The sequence below is a fragment of the Muscardinus avellanarius genome (genome assembly GCF_963383645.1).
Source record: "Muscardinus avellanarius genome assembly, chromosome: 11".
NCBI lineage: Eukaryota > Metazoa > Chordata > Mammalia > Rodentia > Gliridae > Muscardinus > Muscardinus avellanarius.
The window spans coordinates 89,286,023-89,295,508 of NC_137797.1; positions in this window are offsets into that span (position 1 = coordinate 89,286,023).

The window sequence follows — 9,486 nt, forward strand, 5'->3', positions numbered from 1 at the left end:
CCCTTGGCCAAAAAGGTTGCCAACTTTTATTCTTCCAGCAGCTTCTATTAGGGCTTGAGACAGGCCCCACTGAAACATTCTTCCTGCCAAGAACTCTAGGCCGAGGTCTATGGTGACTGAACAAGACAGCAACTGTGATTTTCAAGTCCTATCCAATGACACGCTTCTAACAGACAACATAATGCCGTCTGCATTTGAGGTTTTAACCAACTGGCCTATACAATGGCCTTCGTGGACGGGATTGGAAACAAACTCAGGAATAATGTCCCACACAGTTACAGACCCCTAAGACCCCAGAGAGAGAGTAATACAGATATAAAAGAGAATTTTTCTTTTTAGTAGGGGGTGCTGAGGGTTGAGCCCAAGGCTGTTCTACCTCTGAGCTATACCTCAGTCCTATTTTTATTTAGTTGTTACTTTTTGTGGTATTGGAGGTTGAAATCAGGGACATTCTACCTCTGAGCCACATCCTCAGCCCTATTTTATTTTTTATTTTGAAACAGCGTCTCACTAAGTTGCTTAGCGTCTCACTAGGTTGCTGAGGCTGGCTTGGAACCTGAAATCCTCCTGTCTCAGCCTCTCAAGTACTAGGATTATAGATATGTTCCAATGTACCGACCTATAAGATAGAATTTATAGAACAGATCTTTATTTACTTAATGTTGGTTCTGGGGAGTAACTCCCAGGGCATTCTGCCTCTGGCTATACTCCTAGCCCTTTTTATAGTTTATTGAAAAGAATCTAGCTAAGTTGTTGAGGCTGGCCTTGAATCTTCCTGTCTCAGCTCCCAAGTACTAGAATTATAGGCATATACCACCAAATTCAGCTATAATTCTGTATTCTTTTAAACCAATCTCTTAACTCCATAGTAAAGTAGAAGGGCATTGTTCAAAGCTATGGTAAGAAAAATGTAGCACTTAAACCACAGCTATATTTATATGATTATGTGAGGGGAAAATATGGTTTTAAAAATACTGAACATGCATTCATAGGAATTATAGTTGAATGTGGCAGTCAGAGAAAGGGGTGAGGGACTGGCTCGGGTATGATACTATTCTTCCCAATTTACCTGCCATGACAATGGAATGAATTTATTGCCTGGTGTGCAATCAATCTGTAATCCCAGTAGTTGGGAAGCTGAGACAGGAGGCTCTCAAGTCTCAGGCCAACCTCAGTGATTTAGCAAGATCCTGTTTCAAAATAATAAAAAGGACTGGGGATATAGCTCAGAGGTAGAGAATCCCTGGGCTAAACAAATCCCTAGCTACACACACACACACACACACACACACACACACACACACACATTTATTTATGTCAGGGAAAAAAAGACAAGTTCAACACACACAAGGCTTTGGTTGGTTAATGATTCAGCTATTACCGTACCAGCCACAGGACAATAGCTGGGTTTTTTCCCCATGAGCAGGAACCCTTATTGAGGTGTGGTAAAATAACAAACTCCACTTTGGCTGCAAGATCTGATAATAGAGACTGTCCTAATTGTGTTACAGTTTGGGAGGCAAATGAATGTACACAGGAATGAAAATAGGACCGGCCTTTGATGGTAAAAAAATAATTAGTTTCTGGGCAAGTTCAAGTTATGATTACAAGATGGGCACATTGACACATGCCCGCAATCCCAGTCCTTGGGATACTGAGTCAGAAGAATTTCAAGTTTAAGGTCAACCTCAGAAACTATGTGAGACCCTGTTTCAAAATAAAAACAAGGAGCCCTGGGAGTATAGCTCAGTGATAGAGGGCCTCTGGGTTTAATCCCCAGGACCACAGAAAAGAAGTTATTCTTACATAATATATTTTAAAAGAACATCATATCTTAACCTGGTACTATTTTTATTTATCAGTAATCAGTTAGTTTATTGATAAGAGATAATAAATGTGTGCTAATCATGAAAAATCCCCAACTTGGGGTAAAAATCAGTCTTGTCAAGGAATGGTCTCCCCATGTACACCTTCCACCCTTTGTTCATTCTTCTTTGGATGCTAATTGAGCTCCTCCCATTGCCATCCTGAAGCCCTGATCTGAGCCTTGCAGATCTGGTGGAAACAAGAGGCCCATCCCTCTTGGAGTCTGCATTTCTTCTGGTGGAAAAAAAAAATGTACAATCCATCTTGTAAGTAAAATATTTACTACTTCAATACTCAAAGCTTTAGAATTAAAAAGTATGGGTCAAATGCTTAATAAAAACACAAATTAAAAGCTTCACAGGTGTGAAGAAACCACAAATTCCCTGTCACCAGTGGAGCCCCAGAACTTCACATAGTGGCTGACCCTTGGATATTCAATGGCTATTTGTTGATGAGTGCATGGACAAAGGAACAGACTGTATGATCTCTATAAATAGCCCTGATGCCTTCTCTCAACCCCACACTAGGTTTCCTTGTATCTGCTTCCTTCCAAAAGAGATTTGAAGTAACCCATAATGAAAAGATGAAGAATGTGGTCCAAACAAGCAATGAAGAAAGAAACAGAGTCCTGGTGCACAACTTTCCTTGGACATAGGAGGCACTCAATAAATTAAGTGAAAGTATTTTGGGTAGTAACTTCTCAAAAGATATGTAGATATTTCTCACATGACTTTTTCAAAAAATAGACAGTACCCCTTAATGTCCTGATAAAGCACATCGATGGGTTTGGCATGGTGTTGCACACCTATCATCCCAGTACTAGGGAAGTTGAGACAGGAGGGTCCCCAGGCTCAAGTCCAACCTCAGCAATATAGCTAGGCTCGCGGCAACTTAGTGAGACCCTGTTTCTAAAGGGAAAAAAAATAGGACTGGGGGTGCAGCTCAAAGGTGGAATTCTTTGAGTTCAATCTCCAGGAAAACACACACACACACACACACACACACACACACACACACACACACATCTTTGAGCACCAAAGTAATCACTCAGTGCATGTTTCTTTAACATCCCCAGAATAGAATTAGCATAAAGTAGACTCCCAATAAATGTTGACTTAGGACTTTGAGATACACTTTTTTCTCAGGCTGTTTCTGGATCATGGCAGTAAGACTGTGTGATCACCTTCTTTGCATTTTGCTTTCTGGAGTTGAAACATCCTATCCTGTGCTTCCCAGCACAGGTGCTCATCTTGTCAATGACACTTGATCCAAGAATGAACCTTCTCCCTTCTTGGCCTCTTCCACTGAATGTATAGCTTTCAGCCACCCACATGGATGGATGGATGGATGGATGGATGGATGGATGGATGGATGGATGAAGACACCAATTGCTAGCCAGTCACTGGAGCCCAAGCAATGTTAACAAAGCAGTAGAGGTGAGGTGGGGCAGCCAGAACCTACATCATACTAAGCAGGGGAGGTCGTGTCAGATAACCAGTGTTCAGATCCCACCCAGTTCTAGTACCTGTGGATGCTCCTTGGGGAAAGTAAGGTAGCAAGTTGTTGTGAATGAAATAATACTACTTCAGAGTCATTGCAGTGCTAGATACATGAGCTCCATAATATTTGAAATTATTGTTATTGAATATAGATAGCATCTAGAATATTTTGGAAAGGTGGTTTCTGGGATATCAGCAGAAAGGAAGTTTAGGAAATCAGATAATAAGGTGAATATAAAGGCTGTGTAGACTCTGAAGTATCATCTCCATGGAATCTTTAGACAGAAAAGTCAAATAAAAAGAGACTCAAGTGTTGGCAGGATGGCTCATAAGCTGGGATCATACGGATCTACCAGATCCCAAGGGACTACGATCGTGTGTCATCCTGCCCCCCTCAAGTGTGTGAAGGAATTTAGGAGAGTGTTTCCAACATACAAGCAGCCCATACAGCTCATCCTCTTCTCTGAGAAATGTAACAATGGCAAAAAGAAAAATACTTCCCCTGATTCACGGACAGTGAATGTTTGACGGGCAGGTATCAGCAGAAAGCCCTCCTTTTATTTCCTTCTCTCTTCTGTTCTTCCCTTTCCTTCCTTCTCTTCCATCACCCTTCCTTTCTTTCATTTTCTCTTAGCATTCTTACCTCATTTCATAAGGGTCTAACATAGAGTTATTTCTTCATTGTAAGTTGACCCTGGATTTTGGATAAGCCAGGTGCTAGAAGATATTGCTTGGGTTTCAGTTTGCTTGGATTAGATCTGATGTGTTTTTTTTCAATCTTCCTTGTCACATCTCCTGCAATAGAAAAGCACAGAAGTCAGATGAGAAATACACGGGTCATCAAGACAAGTTCTCCCATTGAAGAACAGGAAACTAGACCTCTGATGACTGTGAATGAACTCTCTGAGAACTAAATGAAACACACAGAAATAGAAACCAGATGTAAGCAATCATGAATCCAGGGCACTACTCTGCCTCCGGTTTATTTTTAGCAGAAATGTTATTGAAGTCTTTTCAGTACCATAATTAATTTTCAAGGATCGCCATTAACCTCAAAGTTTAAGATGGGACAAGAAATATTTTGCATGTAAGGTTTGAATGGAAAATAAAGACATTTAAGTAGTTGGGGTGGAAAGGTGTGGTTTTTAGTTTTCTGAGTTCAACCTATGAGTTGCTCAAATGTAATCTGTCTTTAGATAATAGTGGCCATTTAGGAATGGAGCCACCATATGACCCAGGTATATCATTCTTGGGGATTTTCCAAAGGAAGTGAAGTTGTGTTACCATAGGAGTACATGCATTTCCATAATTATATTAGCAAAATTTATGATAGCCAAACTATGGAACCGACTTAGGTGTCTGTCAATAGATGAATAGACTAGGAAATCATGGTGTATACACACTGTGGGATTTTATTCTGCCATAAAGAAGAGCACAGTCGTGTCATTTGTAAGAAAATAGATGGAACTCAAGAATATTTTGCTAAGTGAGATTAACCAGTAACAGCATGTAAAGGGACATACGTTTTCACTCATATATGGAAGCGAGAGAAAAACTGGGGAGAAAAAAGAGGATTTCAGATAAATGAGGAGAGACGTTAGTGGAATGGGGGAGGGAGGTTTGAAGAGAAGAAATGGAAGATCTGATGAAGGGATCAATTCAAAAAATGCTTGTTATACATGAAGTTACCTGTATCAATGTAAATATTATCTATGGGGGGGGGGACTCAGAGGGAAACACACAATGAATGCTGTGTGTATGTATGTATGTTTCTGTCACTCTGAACCACACTAATGTATAACTACAATGCACTAATATAAAAGTATAAAAATAAAACATTTTAAGAATACCTTCAATTTTGCAAATAAAAAAAGATAATTGCATTTTTTTATATATTCAGGATGTGTCAACCTTCGAATGCTTGGGAAGTATCACAGCCTACTATAATACCTGGCTATTATGTTTTGGGTGTGCAACAAGCGGACCCAGGGTCTTGTTAGCTAAAATTAAGCCAAGGTACTAGGGTTTGGACATGAGCCTGGCCTGCCCACGCCGGAGGCAATACAAGTGCTTTCTTTGAGGCTCTGGATAAAATCATTAATTATGTCAGCAACCCCACAGGACAGACTTGGAGACACTTTGCACTACTTAGCAAACAGGCAACTTTCTCTATGTTCAGAAGTCTGGGGAGATCTTAAAGATCAGTACTCTCTGTATACTTAGCTGTTTTCCTACAAATCTTGGAACTTGTCTTGACCCTGGGTCTCTTGGTTTTACCACACGGTGGTTGGAATGAGATGAGGGGAATACATGGTCATGGTGTCCAGACTGTGTATTCTAGACCTGAAAGTACATGCTGGTGCACCTCAGTGGTGGAACTCTTTTGAAAAACATGGGGTTGTTTTGGAACCATATCAACTATACTTGAGTTCCTGCTCTACTTAAGGCCATCACAGATCTTTAAAAGAGCAATTTTACAACTATAGACATGTTCCTTTTTGCCTATTAAGAACTGCTTTACAAAGAATGTGGCCTTTGTTTATAGGACAAAAAAAAAACTTTTATCCTTTCTACAAAAAGCAGCTTCCTTTTTTTAACCATTAAAAGCGTCTTGGCACCTCTCTCTGTATAATTAACAGCAGGGTGGGAAATAAAGAGCACAGAGTGGAAGAGAAACCTGCTAGGGTCAGTTACCATTTTTTAACATAAATACTCCTGCATAATAATTGATCTCAATATGTTGTGCATTCAGAGCCCACACATTTGCCTCCCCTATTTTCCAGTCTCTGGGGATGGAGGCACAGATAAAATGATGGTGGAAATATCCTCCAGGGAGTATGTAGTATCTCATACATTAAGCCTCGGAAAGGCAGATACTTGAGGATGAATTAGAAAAGAATGCACTCCAAGGTTGGCATGGTGGTGCACACCTGTAATCCCCGTACTTGGGAGGCTGACAGGAGGGTTGCAGGTTCGAAGCCAGCCTCAATAATTTCGTGAAAACTTCAGCAACTTTGCAAGACTCTGTTTTATGATAACAAATAAAAAGCGCTGATGTAATGATAACAAATAAAAATTATAACAAATAAAAGGGGCTCAGTGGTAGAATAGCCCTGAGTTCCATCTCCAATACTGTGGAAAGGAAAGAAAAGGGAAGGAAAAGAAAGGAAAGGAGAGGAGAGGGGAGGGGTAGGGAGGAGAAGGCAGACAAGCAAATATGTGCTCCAAATATACTTTGAATATGCTTATTAAATATGCTTAATATTTTAAATATGCTTATAATTTATTATAAATACGCTTATTAAAGATTCCCCACAACAGATTGAAGACTTTCTATATACATTTCATAAAGGGTCTAAAATAAAAAATTTTGCTTCTGTCTCTTTAAGGTACAAAGAATAGTGATTTTGTACCACAAAGATCTTCACAAAGATCTTTGATTCCACAAAGATCTTCAGAGAACTTATTCTGAACTCATTGAAAAGGTTGTTGGACACATTGGAAAGGTGAGTGGAATACGAACGAGAGAACAATGAGGTTCTGTTTATTTGCTTTTTAGCTCATGGAAAACCCTATCAATTGAATTTTTTCTCTTGAAAGAAAAAAATGAACAGTATAGCAGCATTGATAGACCTTCTGGTAGAATGGATTAGTATTTCCCCTTATAAATATATTGAACTTAATGGATAAATAATGAGATCTCAAAATAACACATTGTTGGGGAAAACTTTTAAAAAAAAATAAAGAAACTAGGCCAGGCATGGTGGCGCATGCTTGTAATCCCCACGCTTGGGAGACTGAGACAGGAGGATCGCGCAGGTTCAAAGCCAGCCTCAGCTACTTAGTGAGGCTCTCAGCAACTTAGTGAGACCCTGTTTCCAAATAAAGTATAAAATAGGTCTGGGAGTATAGCCCGGAGATAGAAAAGTCCCTGGGTTCCACCCCAGTACCACCAAAAACGAAAGAAAGAAAGAAAGAAAGAAAGAAAGAAAGAAAGAAAGAAAGAAAGAAAGAAAGAAAGAAAGAAAGCGAGCCTAGGAACTGAAGGGTAGTTCAGTGGTAGGGCTCATGCTTAACATGAACAAGGACCTGAATCAATCCCCAGCATCAAAAGTAAAGATGGAAATGTTAGGGCTGAACTCTCATTAGAGAAGAAAATGCCAAGCTACCCAGAGAGGGGAAAAAACAAAAACAAAGTGTATCTTAACTTTTATGAATAAACAATAGGAGAATTAAATCTATTCATATTATTATATCTTTCTTTTTAATAAAAGGAAGAGTAGAAAGCATAGAGAAAGGCTATCAAAGAATTCACAGAACAAAGCTAAACTTTTAAATTGTGAAATAATAATAAAATATCTTTATTAGTTTATTTAATACTTTTTAAGGAACTGAGTACACATTCAAGCCTTCTTTCACTACTTTTTGTAAACAGAAAAGGGAAAAATATTTTATATAGTTTTATGGAGATGGAAAAATATTTACAGGAATATATAGAAATATCCCATCTTTCCCCACTGACAATTTTTATACTGTGAACTCAGAAACTGAGAGAAGTTACTGAGAATTATTGACTCAAATACTTTATAACATCAGACATCCACAAAATTGAAAAGTTATTAAGTATTATTGACTCACAACGCTTTCTATTTAATATCAGGCATCCTCAGATTGTTTATACGTGTGTACACATACAGAGAGTTTTCTAAAGTAACACAACATGTTAGGAAGAAGCAAGCTGGGTGTGGTGGCACACACCTATAATCCCAGTACTTGGCAGGCTGAGACAGCAGGAAATTTAGCAAGGCCCTCAGCAACTTAGTGAGAGCTTATTTCAAAATAAAAAATAAGGACTTCCGGGAAGATGGCGACCGAGAAAAGCGGGGCTTAAGAGCCCCGCTAACAACAAATCTCCATTACCACAAAATCAGCGCCTTTCATAGCCAGAAAACACCATCACCAGTGAAACAAAAAATCACCAGGCTCCAGAGAGAAAGCGGACTGAGAACAGAGCCACAGAGGAGATACACCGGCCTTGCGCCCAAGGATGCGGCAGACGTGGCAGCAGCGCCATACTGCCGGCGGCAGCGGCGAATTCACCAGACGGCCACAGCAAGCCGAGGTGAGCCACTGCGGAACAGCTAGGCGAGATTTCTCCACGCAGAGAGCATCTACAGCTCCCAGTGGCCGAGCTCAGCACATGCTGCAGGGATTCAGAGTAGAAATCAAAATCAAGAAGAAAAACGCCAGCCCCACAGCCGAGGGCGTAGCAGCGGCGCCATATTGCTACCGGCGGCAGCAGCAGCGAATTCAGCGAGGCCAGTACAGCTACATCTGCGTACTCAAGAACAGTGAGTCAAATTGCTGGCCACAGAGGAGAAATCCCTGGGACTTGACCCAGTGGGGGAGGGGCGGTGGCCAAGATATCACACCATAGGAGATCCTGCAACCTGGCACCCCCCCACAGTCTAAAGCAGCCTCTATCGACTCTCTGGGTCGGAGACTCTGTGATAAAACCCAGTAAAGGAGTAGTGGGGTCTGAGATACTACTGACTCGAGATCCAGAGCACCTTAAGGGAAGTCATAGTGACCCAAGGGAAGAACCCAGAGAAGGCACAAACATCCGAAATCATGGGAAAGAGGAATAATACTGGAGCAATTAATGCCCACAACCCCACAACATCAGAACCCGATAAAACAGAAAATCAGAGATTTCTAGAAGATCAAATCAGGAAAATAACTGTAGAAATAATAGAGGTGCTTCGAAAAGAACTCAGAGAGAGCCAAAAAGAGATAAAGGATGCAATTAATGAAGTAAAGGCCTCAATTCAAAGCACAAACAACCGATTAGAACACATGGAGAACAGAATCTCGCTCTTAGAAGATGAGCAATCCAAAAATGAACTCATAGTTTCTAATCTAGAAAAAAATATCCGACAGCAGGAATCTGATATTGAAGAAATATGGGCCCATTTTAAGAGAGCTAACCTAAGAATTATTGGAATAGAGGAGGAAAAAGAAAGTGAAACCAAAGGGATCAACAATCTTTTCAAGAAAGTAATAGTAGAAAATTTTCCAGACATAGAGCAAGAGGTCGATACACAGGTCCAGGAAACTTATA